This window comes from Triturus cristatus, chromosome 4_1, assembly GCF_964204655.1.
Source record: "Triturus cristatus chromosome 4_1, aTriCri1.1, whole genome shotgun sequence".
NCBI classification, from domain to species: Eukaryota; Metazoa; Chordata; class Amphibia; order Caudata; family Salamandridae; genus Triturus; species Triturus cristatus.
Window position 1 is genome coordinate 121,836,914 of NC_140585.1, and position 22,041 is coordinate 121,858,954.

Genomic DNA, 22,041 nt, shown 5'->3' on the forward strand with positions numbered 1-22,041 from the left:
GCCCGGCTAGCTCAGTCGGTAGAGCATGAGACTCTTAATCTCAGGGTCGTGGGTTCGAGCCCCACGTTGGGCAAAAACGAGTATTTTTTGCTGGATGATAGCATTGGCTCTCATAATATGGTGATTAATCTTGCATTAGACATGCACTAACTCCTAAAAATTGTATCTCCCTTGGTTACTCATTCATGAGAAAGGTATCTCCAAGATTAGGTAGGGCCTGAGTCTAGGTTAACATGCAGTGATATCACTCCTATTCAAGTACTAAACATGCCAACCTGAAGTGTAAAACATCCCCTAGGTGTAGTTAAGGCATCAGTTAGGAGTGAACTGAACACTCATGTTATGGGCAATTAGACTTAAAATAAAGTGTGGACAGCAGTAACGTTACTTTTGAAATGTGATGCTGAGTGAGCACACAGGGGAATTAGCTCAAATGGTAGAGCGCTCGCTTAGCATGCGAGAGGTAGCGGGATCGATGCCCGCATTCTCCATTTTAAAATTTGCATACATTTTACTTTTTAACTTGTAATTGCCATGGTTGTTGCAGAGTAAGAACAGAAAAGTCACAGATGGCTTTCAAATTTGGTGTCATTATAACAACTAAAGTGGTTTAATCAAAAGTGTTTAGGTATTCTATAGCACGTGAGAGGAATTTGATTTCTTATGCAATCTCAAAATGAAAATTTCACACCTTCCATTTTCATTTCGTCTTATTTTACTTGACATTCTTTCCTCTGAAGGATGTATAAAAGTGAAGTTCCTTGCAAAACAAGAGCAGAGGAATATCCAGAAACAGTTTTCCTTAATAAAAAATGATGAGTCTGCATACCATAGTTAAGTGGGAGCCCGGCTAGCTCAGTCGGTAGAGCATGAGACTCTTAATCTCAGGGTCGTGGGTTCGAGCCCAACGTTGGGCGAAAACGAGTATTTTTTGCTGGATGATAGCATTGGCTCTCATAATATGGTGATTAATCTTGCATTAGACATGCACTAACTCCTAAAAATTGTATCTCCCTTGGTTACTCATTCATGAGAAATGTATCTCCAAGATTAGGTAGGGCCTGAGTCTAGGTTAACATGCAGTGATATCACTCCTATTCAAGTACTAAACATGCCAACCTGAAGTGTAAAACATCCCCTAGGTGTAGTTAATGCATCAGTTAGGAGTGAACTGAACACTCATGTTATGGGCAATTAGACTTAAAATAAAGTGTGGACAGCAGTAACGTTACTTTTGAAATGTGATGCTGAGTGAGCACACAGGGGAATTAGCTGAAATGGTAGAGCGCTCGCTTAGCATGCGAGAGGTAGCGGGATCGATGCCCGCATTCTCCATTCCAAAATTTGCATACATTTTACTTTTTAACTTGTAATTGCCATGGTTGTTGCAGAGTAAGAACAGAAAAGTCACAGATGGCTTTCAAATTTGGTGTCATTATAACAACTAAAGTGGTTTAATCAAAAGTGTTTAGGTATTCTATAGCACGTGAGAGGAATTTGATTTCTTATGCAATCTCAAAATGAAAATTTCACACCTTCCATTTTCATTTCGTCTTATTTTACTTGACATTCTTTCCTCTGAAGGATGTATAAAAGTGAAGTTCCTTGCAAAACAAGAGCAGAGGAATATCCAGAAACGGTTTTCCTTAATAAAAAATGATGAGTCTGCATACCATATTTAAGTGGGAGCCCGGCTAGCTCAGTCGGTAGAGCATGAGACTCTTAATCTCAGGGTCGTGGGTTCGAGCCCCACGTTGGGCGAAAACAAGTATTTTTTGCTGGATGATAGCATTGGCTCTCATAATATGGTGATTAATCTTGCATTAGACATGCACTAACTCCTAAAAATTGTATCTCCCTTGGTTACTCATTCATGAGAAAGGTATCTCCAAGATTAGGTAGGGCCTGAGTCTAGGTTAACATGCAGTGATATCACTCCTATTCAAGTACTAAACATGCCAACCTGAAGTGTAAAACATCCCCTAGGTGTAGTTAAGGCATCAGTTAGGAGTGAACTGAACACTCATGTTATGGGCAATTAGACTTAAAATAAAGTGTGGACAGCAGTAACGTTACTTTTGAAATGTGATGCTGAGTGAGCACACAGGGGAATTAGCTCAAATGGTAGAGCGCTCGCTTAGCATGCAAGAGGTAGCGGGATCGATGCCCGCATTCTCCATTGTAAAATTTGCATACATTTTACTTTTTAACTTGTAATTGCCATGGTTGTTGCAGAGTAAGAACAGAAAAGTCACAGATGGCTTTCAAATTTGGTGTCATTATAACAACTAAAGTGGTTTAATCAAAAGTGTTTAGGTATTCTATAGCACGTGAGAGGAATTTGATTTCTTATGCAATCTCAAAATGAAAATTTCACACCTTCCATTTTCATTTCGTCTTATTTTACTTGACATTCTTTCCTCTGAAGGATGTATAAAAGTGAAGTTCCTTGCAAAACAAGAGCAGAGGAATATCCAGAAACAGTTTTCCTTAATAAAAAATGATGAGTCTGCATACCATATTTAAGTGGGAGCCCGGCTAGCTCAGTCGGTAGAGCATGAGACTCTTAATCTCAGGGTCGTGGGTTCGAGCCCCACGTTGGGCGAAAACGAGTATTTTTTGCTGGATGATAGCATTGGCTCTCATAATATGGTGATTAATCTTGCATTAGACATGCACTAACTCCTAAAAATTGTATCTCCCTTGGTTACTCATTCATGAGAAATGTATCTCCAAGATTAGGTAGGGCCTGAGTCTAGGTTAACATACAGTGATATCACTCCTATTCAAGTACTAAACATGCCAACCTGAAGTGTAAAACATCCCCTAGGTGTAGTTAAGGCATCAGTTAGGAGTGAACTGAACACTCATGTTATGGGCAATTAGACTTAAAATAAAGTGTGGACAGCAGTAACGTTACTTTTGAAATGTGATGCTGAGTGAGCACACAGGGGAATTAGCTCAAATGGTAGAGCGCTCGCTTAGCATGCGAGAGGTAGCGGGATCGATGCCCGCATTCTCCATTCTAAAATTTGCATACATTTTACTTTTTAACTTGTAATTGCCATGGTTGTTGCAGAGTAAGAACAGAAAAGTCACAGATGGCTTTCAAATTTGGTGTCATTATAACAACTAAAGTGGTTTAATCAAAAGTGTTTAGGTATTCTATAGCACGTGAGAGGAATTTGATTTCTTATGCAATCTCTAAATGAAAATTTCACACCTTCCATTTTCATTTCGTCTTATTTTACTTGACATTCTTTCCTCTGAAGGATGTATAAAAGTGAAGTTCCTTGCAAAACAAGAGCAGAGGAATATCCAGAAACGGTTTTCCTTAATAAAAAATGATGAGTCTGCATACCATATTTAAGTGGGAGCCCGGCTAGCTCAGTCGGTAGAGCATGAGACTCTTAATATCAGGGTCGTGGGTTCGAGCCCCACGTTGGGCGAAAACGAGTATTTTTTGCTGGATGATTGCATTGGCTCTCATAATATGGTGATTAATCTTGCATTAGACATGCACTAACTCCTAAAAATTGTATCTCCCTTGGTTACTCATTCATGAGAAATGTATCTCCAAGATTAGGTAGGGCCTGAGTCTAGGTTAACATACAGTGATATCACTCCTATTCAAGTACTAAACATGCCAACCTGAAGTGTAAAACATCCCCTAGGTGTAGTTAAGGCATCAGTTAGGAGTGAACTGAACACTCATGTTATGGGCAATTAGACTTAAAATAAAGTGTGGACAGCAGTAACGTTACTTTTGAAATGTGATGCTGAGTGAGCACACAGGGGAATTAGCTCAAATGGTAGAGCGCTCGCTTAGCATGCGAGAGGTAGTGGGATCGATGCCCGCATTCTCCATTCTAAAATTTGCATACATTTTACTTTTTAACTTGTAATTGCCATGGTTGTTGCAGAGTAAGAACAGAAAAGTCACAGATGGCTTTCAAATTTGGTGTCATTATAACAACTAAAGTGGTTTAATCAAAAGTGTTTAGGTATTCTATAGCACGTGAGAGGAATTTGATTTCTTATGCAATCTCAAAATGAAAATTTCACACCTTCCATTTTCATTTCGTCTTATTTTACTTGACATTCTTTCCTCTGAAGGATGTATAAAAGTGAAGTTCCTTGCAAAACAAGAGCAGAGGAATATCCAGAAACAGTTTTCCTTAATAAAAAATGATGAGTCTGCATACCATATTTAAGTGGGAGCCCGGCTAGCTCAGTCGGTAGAGCATGAGACTCCTAATCTCAGGGTCTTGGATTGAGCCCCACGTTGGGCGAAAACGAGTATTTTTTGCTGGATGATTGAATTGGCTCTCATAATATGGTGATTAATCTTGCATTAGACATGCACTAACTCCTAAAAATTGTATCTCCCTTGGTTACTCATTCATGAGAAATGTATCTCCAAGATTAGGTAGGGCCTGAGTCTAGGTTAACATACAGTGATATCACTCCTATTCAAGTACTAAACATGCCAACCTGAAGTGTAAAACATCCCCTAGGTGTAGTTAAGGCATCAGTTAGGAGTGAACTGAACACTCATGTTATGGGCAATTAGACTTAAAATAAAGTGTGGACAGCAGTAACGTTACTTTTGAAATGTGATGCTGAGTGAGCACACAGGGGAATTAGCTCAAATGGTAGAGCGCTCGCTTAGCATGCGAGAGGTAGCGGGATCGATGCCCGCATTCTCCATTCTAAAATTTGCATACATTTTACTTTTTAACTTGTAATTGCCATGGTTGTTGCAGAGTAAGAACAGAAAAGTCACAGATGGCTTTCAAATTTGGTGTCATTATAACAACTAAAGTGGTTTAATCAAAAGTGTTTAGGTATTCTATAGCACGTGAGAGGAATTTGATTTCTTATGCAATCTCTAAATGAAAATTTCACACCTTCCATTTTCATTTCGTCTTATTTTACTTGACATTCTTTCCTCTGAAGGATGTATAAAAGTGAAGTTCCTTGCAAAACAAGAGCAGAGGAATATCCAGAAACGGTTTTCCTTAATAAAAAATGATGAGTCTGCATACCATATTTAAGTGGGAGCCCGGCTAGCTCAGTCGGTAGAGCAAGCGACTCTTAATATCAGGGTCGTGGGTTCGAGCCCCACGTTGGGCGAAAACGAGTATTTTTTGCTGGATGATTGCATTGGCTCTCATAATATGGTGATTAATCTTGCATTAGACATGCACTAACTCCTAAAAATTGTATCTCCCTTGGTTACTCATTCATGAGAAATGTATCTCCAAGATTAGGTAGGGCCTGAGTCTAGGTTAACATACAGTGATATCACTCCTATTCAAGTACTAAACATGCCAACCTGAAGTGTAAAACATCCCCTAGGTGTAGTTAAGGCATCAGTTAGGAGTGAACTGAACACTCATGTTATGGGCAATTAGACTTAAAATAAAGTGTGGACAGCAGTAACGTTACTTTTGAAATGTGATGCTGAGTGAGCACACAGGGGAATTAGCTCAAATGGTAGAGCGCTCGCTTAGCATGCGAGAGGTAGTGGGATCGATGCCCGCATTCTCCATTCTAAAATTTGCATACATTTTACTTTTTAACTTGTAATTGCCATGGTTGTTGCAGAGTAAGAACAGAAAAGTCACAGATGGCTTTCAAATTTGGTGTCATTATAACAACTAAAGTGGTTTAATCAAAAGTGTTTAGGTATTCTATAGCACGTGAGAGGAATTTGATTTCTTATGCAATCTCAAAATGAAAATTTCACACCTTCCATTTTCATTTCGTCTTATTTTACTTGACATTCTTTCCTCTGAAGGATGTATAAAAGTGAAGTTCCTTGCAAAACAAGAGCAGAGGAATATCCAGAAACAGTTTTCCTTAATAAAAAATGATGAGTCTGCATACCATATTTAAGTGGGAGCCCGGCTAGCTCAGTCGGTAGAGCATGAGACTCTTAATCTCAGGGTCGTGGGTTCGAGCCCCACGTTGGGCGAAAACGAGTATTTTTTGCTGGATGATAGCATTGGCTCTCATAATATGGTGATTAATCTTGCATTAGACATGCACTAACTCCTAAAAATTGTATCTCCCTTGGTTACTCATTCATGAGAAATGTATCTCCAAGATTAGGTAGGGCCTGAGTCTAGGTTAACATACAGTGATATCACTCCTATTCAAGTACTAAACATGCCAACCTGAAGTGTAAAACATCCCCTAGGTGTAGTTAAGGCATCAGTTAGGAGTGAACTGAACACTCATGTTATGGGCAATTAGACTTAAAATAAAGTGTGGACAGCAGTAACGTTACTTTTGAAATGTGATGCTGAGTGAGCACACAGGGGAATTAGCTCAAATGGTAGAGCGCTCGCTTAGCATGCGAGAGGTAGTGGGATCGATGCCCGCATTCTCCATTCTAAAATTTGCATACATTTTACTTTTTAACTTGTAATTGCCATGGTTGTTGCAGAGTAAGAACAGAAAAGTCACAGATGGCTTTCAAATTTGGTGTCATTATAACAACTAAAGTGGTTTAATCAAAAGTGTTTAGGTATTCTATAGCACGTGAGAGGAATTTGATTTCTTATGCAATCTCAAAATGAAAATTTCACACCTTCCATTTTCATTTCGTCTTATTTTACTTGACATTCTTTCCTCTGAAGGATGTATAAAAGTGAAGTTCCTTGCAAAACAAGAGCAGAGGAATATCCAGAAACAGTTTTCCTTAATAAAAAATGATGAGTCTGCATACCATATTTAAGTGGGAGCCCGGCTAGCTCAGTCGGTAGAGCATGAGACTCTTAATCTCAGGGTCGTGGGTTCGAGCCCCACGTTGGGCGAAAACGAGTATTTTTTGCTGGATGATAGCATTGGCTCTCATAATATGGTGATTAATCTTGCATTAGACATGCACTAACTCCTAAAAATTGTATCTCCCTTGGTTACTCATTCATGAGAAATGTATCTCCAAGATTAGGTAGGGCCTGAGTCTAGGTTAACATACAGTGATATCACTCCTATTCAAGTACTAAACATGCCAACCTGAAGTGTAAAACATCCCCTAGGTGTAGTTAAGGCATCAGTTAGGAGTGAACTGAACACTCATGTTATGGGCAATTAGACTTAAAATAAAGTGTGGACAGCAGTAACGTTACTTTTGAAATGTGATGCTGAGTGAGCACACAGGGGAATTAGCTCAAATGGTAGAGCGCTCGCTTAGCATGCGAGAGGTAGCGGGATCGATGCCCGCATTCTCCATTCTAAAATTTGCATACATTTTACTTTTTAACTTGTAATTGCCATGGTTGTTGCAGAGTAAGAACAGAAAAGTCACAGATGGCTTTCAAATTTGGTGTCATTATAACAACTAAAGTGGTTTAATCAAAAGTGTTTAGGTATTCTATAGCACGTGAGAGGAATTTGATTTCTTATGCAATCTCTAAATGAAAATTTCACACCTTCCATTTTCATTTCATCTTATTTTATTTGATATTCTTTCCTCTGAAGGATGTATAAAAGTGAAGTTCCTTGCAAAACAAGAGCAGAGGAATATCCAGAAACGGTTTTCCTTAATAAAAAATGATGAGTCTGCATACCATATTTAAGTGGGAGCCCGGCTAGCTCAGTCGGTAGAGCATGAGACTCCTAATCTCAGGGTCTTGGATTGAGCCCCACGTTGGGCGAAAACGAGTATTTTTTGCTGGATGATTGCATTGGCTCTCATAATATGGTGATTAATCTTGCATTAGACATGCACTAACTCCTAAAAATTGTATCTCCCTTGGTTACTCATTCATGAGAAATGTATCTCCAAGATTAGGTAGGGCCTGAGTCTAGGTTAACATACAGTGATATCACTCCTATTCAAGTACTAAACATGCCAACCTGAAGTGTAAAACATCCCCTAGGTGTAGTTAAGGCATCAGTTAGGAGTGAACTGAACACTCATGTTATGGGCAATTAGACTTAAAATAAAGTGTGGACAGCAGTAACGTTACTTTTGAAATGTGATGCTGAGTGAGCACACAGGAGAATTAGCTCAAATGGTAGAGCGCTCGCTTAGCATGCGAGAGGTAGCGGGATCGATGCCCGCATTCTCCATTCTAAAATTTGCATACATTTTACTTTTTAACTTGTAATTGCCATGGTTGTTGCAGAGTAAGAACAGAAAAGTCACAGATGGCTTTCAAATTTGGTGTCATTATAACAACTAAAGTGGTTTAATCAAAAGTGTTTAGGTATTCTATAGCACGTGAGAGGAATTTGATTTCTTATGCAATCTCAAAATGAAAATTTCACACCTTCCATTTTCATTTCGTCTTATTTTACTTGACATTCTTTCCTCTGAAGGATGTATAAAAGTGAAGTTCCTTGCAAAACAAGAGCAGAGGAATATCCAGAAACGGTTTTCCTTAATAAAAATTGATGAGTCTGCATACCATATTTAAGTGGGAGCCCGGCTAGCTCAGTCGGTAGAGCATGAGACTCTTAATATCAGGGTCGTGGGTTCGAGCCCCACGTTGGGCGAAAACGAGTATTTTTTGCTGGATGATAGCATTGGCTCTCATAATATGGTGATTAATCTTGCATTAGACATGCACTAACTCCTAAAAATTGTATCTCCCTTGGTTACTCATTCATGAGAAAGGTATCTCCAAGATTAGGTAGGGCCTGAGTCTAGGTTAACATGCAGTGATATCACTCCTATTCAAGTACTAAACATGCCAACCTGAAGTGTAAAACATCCCCTAGGTGTAGTTAAGGCATCAGTTAGGAGTGAACTGAACACTCATGTTATGGGCAATTAGACTTAAAATAAAGTGTGGACAGCAGTAACGTTACTTTTGAAATGTGATGCTGAGTGAGCACACAGGGGAATTAGCTCAAATGGTAGAGCGCTCGCTTAGCATGCGAGAGGTAGCGGGATCGATGCCCGCATTCTCCATTCTAAAATTTGCATACATTTTACTTTTTAACTTGTAATTGCCATGGTTGTTGAAGAGTAAGAACAGAAAAGTCACAGATGGCTTTCAAATTTGGTGTCATTATAACAACTAAAGTGGTTTAATCAAAAGTGTTTAGGTATTCTATAGCACGTGAGAGGAATTTGATTTCTTATGCAATCTCAAAATGAAAATTTCACACCTTCCATTTTCATTTCGTCTTATTTTACTTGACATTCTTTCCTCTGAAGGATGTATAAAAGTGAAGTTCCTTGCAAAACAAGAGCAGAGGAATATCCAGAAACGGTTTTCCTTAATAAAAAATGATGAGTCTGCATACCATATTTAAGTGGGAGCCCGGCTAGCTCAGTCGGTAGAGCATGAGACTCTTAATATCAGGGTCGTGGGTTCGAGCCCCACTTTGGGCGAAAACGAGTATTTTTTGCTGGATGATTGCATTGGCTCTCATAATATGGTGATTAATCTTGCATTAGACATGCACTAACTCCTAAAAATTGTATCTCCCTTGGTTACTCATTCATGAGAAATGTATCTCCTAGATTAGGTAGGGCCTGAGTCTAGGTTAACATACAGTGATATCACTCCTATTCAAGTACTAAACATGCCAACCTGAAGTGTAAAACATCCCCTAGGTGTAGTTAAGGCATCAGTTAGGAGTGAACTGAACACTCATGTTATGGGCAATTAGACTTAAAATAAAGTGTGGACAGCAGTAACGTTACTTTTGAAATGTGATGCTGAGTGAGCACACAGGGGAATTAGCTCAAATGGTAGAGCGCTCGCTTAGCATGCGAGAGGTAGCGGGATCGATGCCCGCATTCTCCATTTTAAAATTTGCATACATTTTACTTTTTAACTTGTAATTGCCATGGTTGTTGCAGAGTAAGAACAGAAAAGTCACAGATGGCTTTCAAATTTGGTGTCATTATAACAACTAAAGTGGTTTAATCAAAAGTGTTTAGGTATTCTATAGCACGTGAGAGGAATTTGATTTCTTTTGCAATCTCAAAATGAAAATTTCACACCTTCCATTTTCATTTCGTCTTATTTTACTTGACATTCTTTCCTCTGAAGGATGTATAAAAGTGAAGTTCCTTGCAAAACAAGAGCAGAGGAATATCCAGAAACGGTTTTCCTTAATAAAAAATGATGAGTCTGCATACCATATTTAAGTGGGAGCCCGGCTAGCTCAGTCGGTAGAGCATGAGACTCTTAATATCAGGGTCGTGGGTTCGAGCCCCACGTTTGGCGAAAACGAGTATTTTTTGCTGGATGATTGCATTGGCTCTCATAATATGGTGATTAATCTTGCATTAGACATGCACTAACTCCTAAAAATTGTATCTCCCTTGGTTACTCATTCATGAGAAATGTATCTCCAAGATTAGGTAGGGCCTGAGTCTAGGTTAACATACAGTGATATCACTCCTATTCATGTACTAAACATGCCAACCTGAAGTGTAAAACATCCCCTAGGTGTAGTTAAGGCATCAGTTAGGAGTGAACTGAACACTCATGTTATGGGCAATTAGACTTAAAATAAAGTGTGGACAGCAGTAACGTTACTTTTGAAATGTGATGCTGAGTGAGTACACAGGGGAATTAGCTCAAATGGTAGAGCGCTCGCTTAGCATGCGAGAGGTAGCGGGATCGATGCCCGCCTTCTCCATTTTAAAATTTGCATACATTTTACTTTTTAACTTGTAATTGCCATGGTTGTTGCAGAGTAAGAACAGAAAAGTCACAGATGGCTTTCAAATTTGGTGTCATTATAACAACTAAAGTGGTTTAATCAAAAGTGTTTAGGTATTCTATAGCACGTGAGAGGAATTTGATTTCTTATGCAATCTCAAAATGAAAATTTCACACCTTCCATTTTCATTTCGTCTTATTTTACTTGACATTCTTTCCTCTGAAGGATGTATAAAAGTGAAGTTCCTTGCAAAACAAGAGCAGAGGAATATCCAGAAACAGTTTTCCTTAATAAAAAATGATGAGTCTGCATACCATATTTAAGTGGGAGCCCGGCTAGCTCAGTCGGTAGAGCATGAGACTCTTAATCTCAGGGTCGTGGGTTCGAGCCCCACGTTGGGCGAAAACGAGTATTTTTTGCTGGATGATAGCATTGGCTCTCATAATATGGTGATTAATCTTGCATTAGACATGCACTAACTCCTAAAAATTGTATCTCCCTTGGTTACTCATTCATGAGAAATGTATCTCCAAGATTAGGTAGGGCCTGAGTCTAGGTTAACATGCAGTGATATCACTCCTATTCAAGTACTAAACATGCCAACCTGAAATGTAAAACATCCCCTAGGTGTAGTTAATGCATCAGTTAGGAGTGAACTGAACACTCATGTTATGGGCAATTAGACTTAAAATAAAGTGTGGACAGCAGTAACGTTACTTTTGAAATGTGATGCTGAGTGAGCACACAGGGGAATTAGCTCAAATGGTAGAGCGCTCGCTTAGCATGTGAGAGGTAGCGGGATCGATGCCCGCATTCTCCATTTTAAAAATTGCATACATTTTACTTTTTAACTTGTAATTGCCATGGTTGTTGCAGAGTAAGAACAGAAAAGTCACAGATGGCTTTCAAATTTGGTGTCATTATAACAACTAAAGTGGTTTAATCAAAAGTGTTTAGGTATTCTATAGCACGTGAGAGGAATTTGATTTCTTATGCAATCTCAAAATGAAAATTTCACACCTTCCATTTTCATTTCGTCTTATTTTACTTGACATTCTTTCCTCTGAAGGATGTATAAAAGTGAAGTTCCTTGCAAAACAAGAGCAGAGGAATATCCAGAAACAGTTTTCCTTAATAAAAAATGATGAGTCTGCATACCATATTTAAGTGGGAGCCCGGCTAGCTCAGTCGGTAGAGCATGAGACTCTTAATCTCAGGGTCGTGGGTTCGAGCCCCACGTTGGGCGAAAACCAGTATTTTTTGCTGGATGATAGCATTGGCTCTCATAATATGGTGATTAATCTTGCATTAGACATGCACTAACTCCTAAAAATTGAATCTCCCTTGGTTACTCATTCATGAGAAATGTATCTCCAAGATTAGGTAGGGCCTGAGTCTAGGTTAACATGCAGTGATATCACTCCTATTCAAGTACTAAACATGCCAACCTGAAATGTAAAACATCCCCTAGGTGTAGTTAATGCATCAGTTAGGAGTGAACTGAACACTCATGTTATGGGCAATTAGACTTAAAATAAAGTGTGGACAGCAGTAACGTTACTTTTGAAATGTGATGCTGAGTGAGCACACAGGGGAATTAGCTCAAATGGTAGAGCGCTCGCTTAGCATGCGAGAGGTAGCGGGATCGATGCCCGCATTCTCCATTTTAAAATTTGCATACATTTTACTTTTTAACTTGTAATTGCCATGGTTGTTGCAGAGTAAGAACAGAAAAGTCACAGATGGCTTTCAAATTTGGTGTCATTATAACAACTAAAGTGGTTTAATCAAAAGTGTTTAGGTATTCTATAGCACGTGAGAGGAATTTGATTTCTTATGCAATCTCAAAATGAAAATTTCACACCTTCCATTTTCATTTCGTCTTATTTTACTTGACATTCTTTCCTCTGAAGGATGTATAAAAGTGAAGTTCCTTGCAAAACAAGAGCAGAGGAATATCCAGAAACGGTTTTCCTTAATAAAAAATGATGAGTCTGCATACCATATTTAAGTGGGAGCCCGGCTAGCTCAGTCGGTAGAGCATGAGACTCTTAATATCAGGGTCGTGGGTTCGAGCCCCACGTTTGGCGAAAACGAGTATTTTTTGCTGGATGATTGCATTGGCTCTCATAATATGGTGATTAATCTTGCATTAGACATGCACTAACTCCTAAAAATTGTATCTCCCTTGGTTACTCATTCATGAGAAATGTATCTCCAAGATTAGGTAGGGCCTGAGTCTAGGTTAACATACAGTGATATCACTCCTATTCATGTACTAAACATGCCAACCTGAAGTGTAAAACATCCCCTAGGTGTAGTTAAGGCATCAGTTAGGAGTGAACTGAACACTCATGTTATGGGCAATTAGACTTAAAATAAAGTGTGGACAGCAGTAACGTTACTTTTGAAATGTGATGCTGAGTGAGTACACAGGGGAATTAGCTCAAATGGTAGAGCGCTCGCTTAGCATGCGAGAGGTAGCGGGATCGATGCCCGCATTCTCCATTTTAAAATTTGCATACATTTTACTTTTTAACTTGTAATTGCCATGGTTGTTGCAGAGTAAGAACAGAAAAGTCACAGATGGCTTTCAAATTTGGTGTCATTATAACAACTAAAGTGGTTTAATCAAAAGTGTTTAGGTATTCTATAGCACGTGAGAGGAATTTGATTTCTTATGCAATCTCAAAATGAAAATTTCACACCTTCCATTTTCATTTCGTCTTATTTTACTTGACATTCTTTCCTCTGAAGGATGTATAAAAGTGAAGTTCCTTGCAAAACAAGAGCAGAGGAATATCCAGAAACAGTTTTCCTTAATAAAAAATGATGAGTCTGCATACCATATTTAAGTGGGAGCCCGGCTAGCTCAGTCGGTAGAGCATGAGACTCTTAATCTCAGGGTCGTGGGTTCGAGCCCCACGTTGGGCGAAAACGAGTATTTTTTGCTGGATGATAGCATTGGCTCTCATAATATGGTGATTAATCTTGCATTAGACATGCACTAACTCCTAAAAATTGTATCTCCCTTGGTTACTCATTCATGAGAAATGTATCTCCAAGATTAGGTAGGGCCTGAGTCTAGGTTAACATGCAGTGATATCACTCCTATTCAAGTACTAAACATGCCAACCTGAAATGTAAAACATCCCCTAGGTGTAGTTAATGCATCAGTTAGGAGTGAACTGAACACTCATGTTATGGGCAATTAGACTTAAAATAAAGTGTGGACAGCAGTAACGTTACTTTTGAAATGTGATGCTGAGTGAGCACACAGGGGAATTAGCTCAAATGGTAGAGCGCTCGCTTAGCATGTGAGAGGTAGCGGGATCGATGCCCGCATTCTCCATTTTAAAATTTGCATACATTTTACTTTTTAACTTGTAATTGCCATGGTTGTTGCAGAGTAAGAACAGAAAAGTCACAGATGGCTTTCAAATTTGGTGTCATTATAACAACTAAAGTGGTTTAATCAAAAGTGTTTAGGTATTCTATAGCACGTGAGAGGAATTTGATTTCTTATGCAATCTCAAAATGAAAATTTCACACCTTCCATTTTCATTTCGTCTTATTTTACTTGACATTCTTTCCTCTGAAGGATGTATAAAAGTGAAGTTCCTTGCAAAACAAGAGCAGAGGAATATCCAGAAACAGTTTTCCTTAATAAAAAATGATGAGTCTGCATACCATATTTAAGTGGGAGCCCGGCTAGCTCAGTCGGTAGAGCATGAGACTCTTAATATCAGGGTCGTGGGTTCGAGCCCCACGTTTGGCGAAAACGAGTATTTTTTGCTGGATGATTGCATTGGCTCTCATAATATGGTGATTAATCTTGCATTAGACATGCACTAACTCCTAAAAATTGTATCTCCCTTGGTTACTCATTCATGAGAAATGTATCTCCAAGATTAGGTAGGGCCTGAGTCTAGGTTAACATACAGTGATATCACTCCTATTCAAGTACTAAACATGCCAACCTGAAGTGTAAAACATCCCCTAGGTGTAGTTAAGGCATCAGTTAGGAGTGAACTGAACACTCATGTTATGGGCAATTAGACTTAAAATAAAGTGTGGACAGCAGTAACGTTACTTTTGAAATGTGATGCTGAGTGAGCACACAGGGGAATTAGCTCAAATGGTAGAGCGCTCGCTTAGCATGCGAGAGGTAGCGGGATCGATGCCCGCATTCTCCATTTTAAAATTTGCATACATTTTACTTTTTAACTTGTAATTGCCATAGTTGTTGCAGAGTAAGAACAGAAAAGTCACAGATGGCTTTCAAATTTGGTGTCATTATAACAACTAAAGTGGTTTAATCAAAAGTGTTTAGGTATTCTATAGCACGTGAGAGGAATTTGATTTCTTATGCAATCTCAAAATGAAAATTTCACACCTTCCATTTTCATTTCGTCTTATTTTACTTGACATTCTTTCCTCTGAAGGATGTATAAAAGTGAAGTTCCTTGCAAAACAAGAGCAGAGGAATATCCAGAAACAGTTTTCCTTAATAAAAAATGATGAGTCTGCATACCATATTTAAGTGGGAGCCCGGCTAGCTCAGTCGGTAGAGCATGAGACTCTTAATCTCAGGGTCGTGGGTTCGAGCCCCACGTTGGGCGAAAACGAGTATTTTTTGCTGGATGATAGCATTGGCTCTCATAATATGGTGATTAATCTTGCATTAGACATGCACTAACTCCTAAAAATTGTATCTCCCTTGGTTACTCATTCATGAGAAATGTATCTCCAAGATTAGGTAGGGCCTGAGTCTAGGTTAACATACAGTGATATCACTCCTATTCAAGTACTAAACATGCCAACCTGAAGTGTAAAACATCCCCTAGGTGTAGTTAAGGCATCAGTTAGGAGTGAACTGAACACTCATGTTATGGGCAATTAGACTTAAAATAAAGTGTGGACAGCAGTAACGTTACTTTTGAAATGTGATGCTGAGTGAGCACACAGGGGAATTAGCTCAAATGGTAGAGCGCTCGCTTAGCATGCGAGAGGTAGCGGGATCGATGCCCGCATTCTCCATTCTAAAATTTGCATACATTTTACTTTTTAACTTGTAATTGCCATGGTTGTTGCAGAGTAAGAACAGAAAAGTCACAGATGGCTTTCAAATTTGGTGTCATTATAACAACTAAAGTGGTTTAATCAAAAGTGTTTAGGTATTCTATAGCACGTGAGAGGAATTTGATTTCTTATGCAATCTCTAAATGAAAATTTCACACCTTCCATTTTCATTTCGTCTTATTTTACTTGACATTCTTTCCTCTGAAGGATGTATAAAAGTGAAGTTCCTTGCAAAACAAGAGCAGAGGAATATCCAGAAACGGTTTTCCTTAATAAAAAATGATGAGTCTGCATACCATATTTAAGTGGGAGCCCGGCTAGCTCAGTCGGTAGAGCATGAGACTCTTAATATCAGGGTCGTGGGTTCGAGCCCCACGTTGGGCGAAAACGAGTATTTTTTGCTGGATGATTGCATTGGCTCTCATAATATGGTGATTAATCTTGCATTAGACATGCACTAACTCCTAAAAATTGTATCTCCCTTGGTTACTCATTCATGAGAAATGTATCTCCAAGATTAGGTAGGGCCTGAGTCTAGGTTAACATACAGTGATATCACTCCTATTCAAGTACTAAACATGCCAACCTGAAGTGTAAAACATCCCCTAGGTGTAGTTAAGGCATCAGTTAGGAGTGAACTGAACACTCATGTTATGGGCAATTAGACTTAAAATAAAGTGTGGACAGCAGTAACGTTACTTTTGAAATGTGATGCTGAGTGAGCACACAGGGGAATTAGCTCAAATGGTAGAGCGCTCGCTTAGCATGCGAGAGGTAGTGGGATCGATGCCCGCATTCTCCATTCTAAAATTTGCATACATTTTACTTTTTAACTTGTAATTGCCATGGTTGTTGCAGAGTAAGAACAGAAAAGTCACAGATGGCTTTCAAATTTGGTGTCATTATAACAACTAAAGTGGTTTAATCAAAAGTGTTTAGGTATTCTATAGCACGTGAGAGGAATTTGATTTCTTATGCAATCTCAAAATGAAAATTTCACACCTTCCATTTTCATTTCGTCTTATTTTACTTGACATTCTTTCCTCTGAAGGATGTATAAAAGTGAAGTTCCTTGCAAAACAAGAGCAGAGGAATATCCAGAAACAGTTTTCCTTAATAAAAAATGATGAGTCTGCATACCATATTTAAGTGGGAGCCCGGCTAGCTCAGTCGGTAGAGCATGAGACTCTTAATCTCAGGGTCGTGGGTTCGAGCCCCACGTTGGGCGAAAACGAGTATTTTTTGCTGGATGATAGCATTGGCTCTCATAATATGGTGATTAATCTTGCATTAGACATGCACTAACTCCTAAAAATTGTATCTCCCTTGGTTACTCATTCATGAGAAATGTATCTCCAAGATTAGGTAGGGCCTGAGTCTAGGTTAACATACAGTGATATCACTCCTATTCAAGTACTAAACATGCCAACCTGAAGTGTAAAACATCCCCTAGGTGTAGTTAAGGCATCAGTTAGGAGTGAACTGAACACTCATGTTATGGGCAATTAGACTTAAAATAAAGTGTGGACAGCAGTAACGTTACTTTTGAAATGTGATGCTGAGTGAGCACACAGGGGAATTAGCTCAAATGGTAGAGCGCTCGCTTAGCATGCGAGAGGTAGCGGGATCGATGCCCGCATTCTCCATTCTAAAATTTGCATACATTTTACTTTTTAACTTGTAATTGCCATGGTTGTTGCAGAGTAAGAACAGAAAAGTCACAGATGGCTTTCAAATTTGGTGTCATTATAACAACTAAAGTGGTTTAATCAAAAGTGTTTAGGTATTCTATAGCACGTGAGAGGAATTTGATTTCTTATGCAATCTCTAAATGAAAATTTCACACCTTCCATTTTCATTTCATCTTATTTTATTTGATATTCTTTCCTCTGAAGGATGTATAAAAGTGAAGTTCCTTGCAAAACAAGAGCAGAGGAATATCCAGAAACGGTTTTCCTTAATAAAAAATGATGAGTCTGCATACCATATTTAAGTGGGAGCCCGGCTAGCTCAGTCGGTAGAGCATGAGACTCCTAATCTCAGGGTCTTGGATTGAGCCCCACGTTGGGCGAAAACGAGTATTTTTTGCTGGATGATTGAATTGGCTCTCATAATATGGTGATTAATCTTGCATTAGACATGCACTAACTCCTAAAAATTGTATCTCCCTTGGTTACTCATTCATGAGAAATGTATCTCCAAGATTAGGTAGGGCCTGAGTCTAGGTTAACATACAGTGATATCACTCCTATTCAAGTACTAAACATGCCAACCTGAAGTGTAAAACATCCCCTAGGTGTAGTTAAGGCATCAGTTAGGAGTGAACTGAACACTCATGTTATGGGCAATTAGACTTAAAATAAAGTGTGGACAGCAGTAACGTTACTTTTGAAATGTGATGCTGAGTGAGCACACAGGGGAATTAGCTCAAATGGTAGAGCGCTCGCTTAGCATGCGAGAGGTAGCGGGATCGATGCCCGCATTCTCCATTCTAAAATTTGCATACATTTTACTTTTTAACTTGTAATTGCCATGGTTGTTGCAGAGTAAGAACAGAAAAGTCACAGATGGCTTTCAAATTTGGTGTCATTATAACAACTAAAGTGGTTTAATCAAAAGTGTTTAGGTATTCTATAGCACGTGAGAGGAATTTGATTTCTTATGCAATCTCTAAATGAAAATTTCACACCTTCCATTTTCATTTCGTCTTATTTTACTTGACATTCTTTCCTCTGAAGGATGTATAAAAGTGAAGTTCCTTGCAAAACAAGAGCAGAGGAATATCCAGAAACGGTTTTCCTTAATAAAAAATGATGAGTCTGCATACCATATTTAAGTGGGAGCCCGGCTAGCTCAGTCGGTAGAGCAAGAGACTCTTAATATCAGGGTCGTGGGTTCGAGCCCCACGTTGGGCGAAAACGAGTATTTTTTGCTGGATGATTGCATTGGCTCTCATAATATGGTGATTAATCTTGCATTAGACATGCACTAACTCCTAAAAATTGTATCTCCCTTGGTTACTCATTCATGAGAAATGTATCTCCAAGATTAGGTAGGGCCTGAGTCTAGGTTAACATACAGTGATATCACTCCTATTCAAGTACTAAACATGCCAACCTGAAGTGTAAAACATCCCCTAGGTGTAGTTAAGGCATCAGTTAGGAGTGAACTGAACACTCATGTTATGGGCAATTAGACTTAAAATAAAGTGTGGACAGCAGTAACGTTACTTTTGAAATGTGATGCTGAGTGAGCACACAGGGGAATTAGCTCAAATGGTAGAGCGCTCGCTTAGCATGCGAGAGGTAGTGGGATCGATGCCCGCATTCTCCATTCTAAAATTTGCATACATTTTACTTTTTAACTTGTAATTGCCATGGTTGTTGCAGAGTAAGAACAGAAAAGTCACAGATGGCTTTCAAATTTGGTGTCATTATAACAACTAAAGTGGTTTAATCAAAAGTGTTTAGGTATTCTATAGCACGTGAGAGGAATTTGATTTCTTATGCAATCTCAAAATGAAAATTTCACACCTTCCATTTTCATTTCGTCTTATTTTACTTGACATTCTTTCCTCTGAAGGATGTATAAAAGTGAAGTTCCTTGCAAAACAAGAGCAGAGGAATATCCAGAAACAGTTTTCCTTAATAAAAAATGATGAGTCTGCATACCATATTTAAGTGGGAGCCCGGCTAGCTCAGTCGGTAGAGCATGAGACTCTTAATCTCAGGGTCGTGGGTTCGAGCCCCACGTTGGGCGAAAACGAGTATTTTTTGCTGGATGATAGCATTGGCTCTCATAATATGGTGATTAATCTTGCATTAGACATGCACTAACTCCTAAAAATTGTATCTCCCTTGGTTACTCATTCATGAGAAATGTATCTCCAAGATTAGGTAGGGCCTGAGTCTAGGTTAACATACAGTGATATCACTCCTATTCAAGTACTAAACATGCCAACCTGAAGTGTAAAACATCCCCTAGGTGTAGTTAAGGCATCAGTTAGGAGTGAACTGAACACTCATGTTATGGGCAATTAGACTTAAAATAAAGTGTGGACAGCAGTAACGTTACTTTTGAAATGTGATGCTGAGTGAGCACACAGGGGAATTAGCTCAAATGGTAGAGCGCTCGCTTAGCATGCGAGAGGTAGCGGGATCGATGCCCGCATTCTCCATTCTAAAATTTGCATACATTTTACTTTTTAACTTGTAATTGCCATGGTTGTTGCAGAGTAAGAACAGAAAAGTCACAGATGGCTTTCAAATTTGGTGTCATTATAACAACTAAAGTGGTTTAATCAAAAGTGTTTAGGTATTCTATAGCACGTGAGAGGAATTTGATTTCTTATGCAATCTCTAAATGAAAATTTCACACCTTCCATTTTCATTTCATCTTATTTTATTTGATATTCTTTCCTCTGAAGGATGTATAAAAGTGAAGTTCCTTGCAAAACAAGAGCAGAGGAATATCCAGAAACGGTTTTCCTTAATAAAAAATGATGAGTCTGCATACCATATTTAAGTGGGAGCCCGGCTAGCTCAGTCGGTAGAGCATGAGACTCCTAATCTCAGGGTCTTGGATTGAGCCCCACGTTGGGCGAAAACGAGTATTTTTTGCTGGATGATTGCATTGGCTCTCATAATATGGTGATTAATCTTGCATTAGACATGCACTAACTCCTAAAAATTGTATCTCCCTTGGTTACTCATTCATGAGAAATGTATCTCCAAGATTAGGTAGGGCCTGAGTCTAGGTTAACATACAGTGATATCACTCCTATTCAAGTACTAAACATGCCAACCTGAAGTGTAAAACATCCCCTAGGTGTAGTTAAGGCATCAGTTAGGAGTGAACTGAACACTCATGTTATGGGCAATTAGACTTAAAATAAAGTGTGGACAGCAGTAACGTTACTTTTGAAATGTGATGCTGAGTGAGCACACAGGAGAATTAGCTCAAATGGTAGAGCGCTCGCTTAGCATGCGAGAGGTAGCGGGATCGATGCCCGCATTCTCCATTCTAAAATTTGCATACATTTTACTTTTTAACTTGTAATTGCCATGGTTGTTGCAGAGTAAGAACAGAAAAGTCACAGATGGCTTTCAAATTTGGTGTCATTATAACAACTAAAGTGGTTTAATCAAAAGTGTTTAGGTATTCTATAGCACGTGAGAGGAATTTGATTTCTTATGCAATCTCAAAATGAAAATTTCACACCTTCCATTTTCATTTCGTCTTATTTTACTTGACATTCTTTCCTCTGAAGGATGTATAAAAGTGAAGTTCCTTGCAAAACAAGAGCAGAGGAATATCCAGAAACGGTTTTCCTTAATAAAAATTGATGAGTCTGCATACCATATTTAAGTGGGAGCCCGGCTAGCTCAGTCGGTAGAGCATGAGACTCTTAATATCAGGGTCGTGGGTTCGAGCCCCACGTTGGGCGAAAACGAGTATTTTTTGCTGGATGATAGCATTGGCTCTCATAATATGGTGATTAATCTTGCATTAGACATGCACTAACTCCTAAAAATTGTATCTCCCTTGGTTACTCATTCATGAGAAAGGTATCTCCAAGATTAGGTAGGGCCTGAGTCTAGGTTAACATGCAGTGATATCACTCCTATTCAAGTACTAAACATGCCAACCTGAAGTGTAAAACATCCCCTAGGTGTAGTTAAGGCATCAGTTAGGAGTGAACTGAACACTCATGTTATGGGCAATTAGACTTAAAATAAAGTGTGGACAGCAGTAACGTTACTTTTGAAATGTGATGCTGAGTGAGCACACAGGGGAATTAGCTCAAATGGTAGAGCGCTCGCTTAGCATGCGAGAGGTAGCGGGATCGATGCCCGCATTCTCCATTCTAAAATTTGCATACATTTTACTTTTTAACTTGTAATTGCCATGGTTGTTGAAGAGTAAGAACAGAAAAGTCACAGATGGCTTTCAAATTTGGTGTCATTATAACAACTAAAGTGGTTTAATCAAAAGTGTTTAGGTATTCTATAGCACGTGAGAGGAATTTGATTTCTTATGCAATCTCAAAATGAAAATTTCACACCTTCCATTTTCATTTCGTCTTATTTTACTTGACATTCTTTCCTCTGAAGGATGTATAAAAGTGAAGTTCCTTGCAAAACAAGAGCAGAGGAATATCCAGAAACGGTTTTCCTTAATAAAAAATGATGAGTCTGCATACCATATTTAAGTGGGAGCCCGGCTAGCTCAGTCGGTAGAGCATGAGACTCTTAATATCAGGGTCGTGGGTTCGAGCCCCACTTTGGGCGAAAACGAGTATTTTTTGCTGGATGATTG

The 22,041-nt window shown here is 38.9% G+C and overlaps 3 non-coding genes across 3 annotated transcripts; all 3 read left to right on the top strand.

Annotated features, from left to right (window-relative positions):
- Window positions 1–73, top strand: TRNAK-CUU (transfer RNA lysine (anticodon CUU)). Its single transcript has one exon. It is a non-coding gene; the product is annotated as a tRNA-Lys (tRNA).
- Window positions 74–8,012: 7,939 nt separating this feature from the next.
- On the top strand, window positions 8,013–8,085 carry TRNAA-AGC (transfer RNA alanine (anticodon AGC)). The gene has a single exon. It is a non-coding gene; the product is annotated as a tRNA-Ala (tRNA).
- A 12,585-nt stretch (window positions 8,086–20,670) lies between these two features.
- TRNAA-AGC (transfer RNA alanine (anticodon AGC)) lies at window positions 20,671–20,743 on the top strand. Its single transcript has one exon. It is a non-coding gene; the product is annotated as a tRNA-Ala (tRNA).
- Window positions 20,744–22,041: the final 1,298 nt, after the last annotated feature.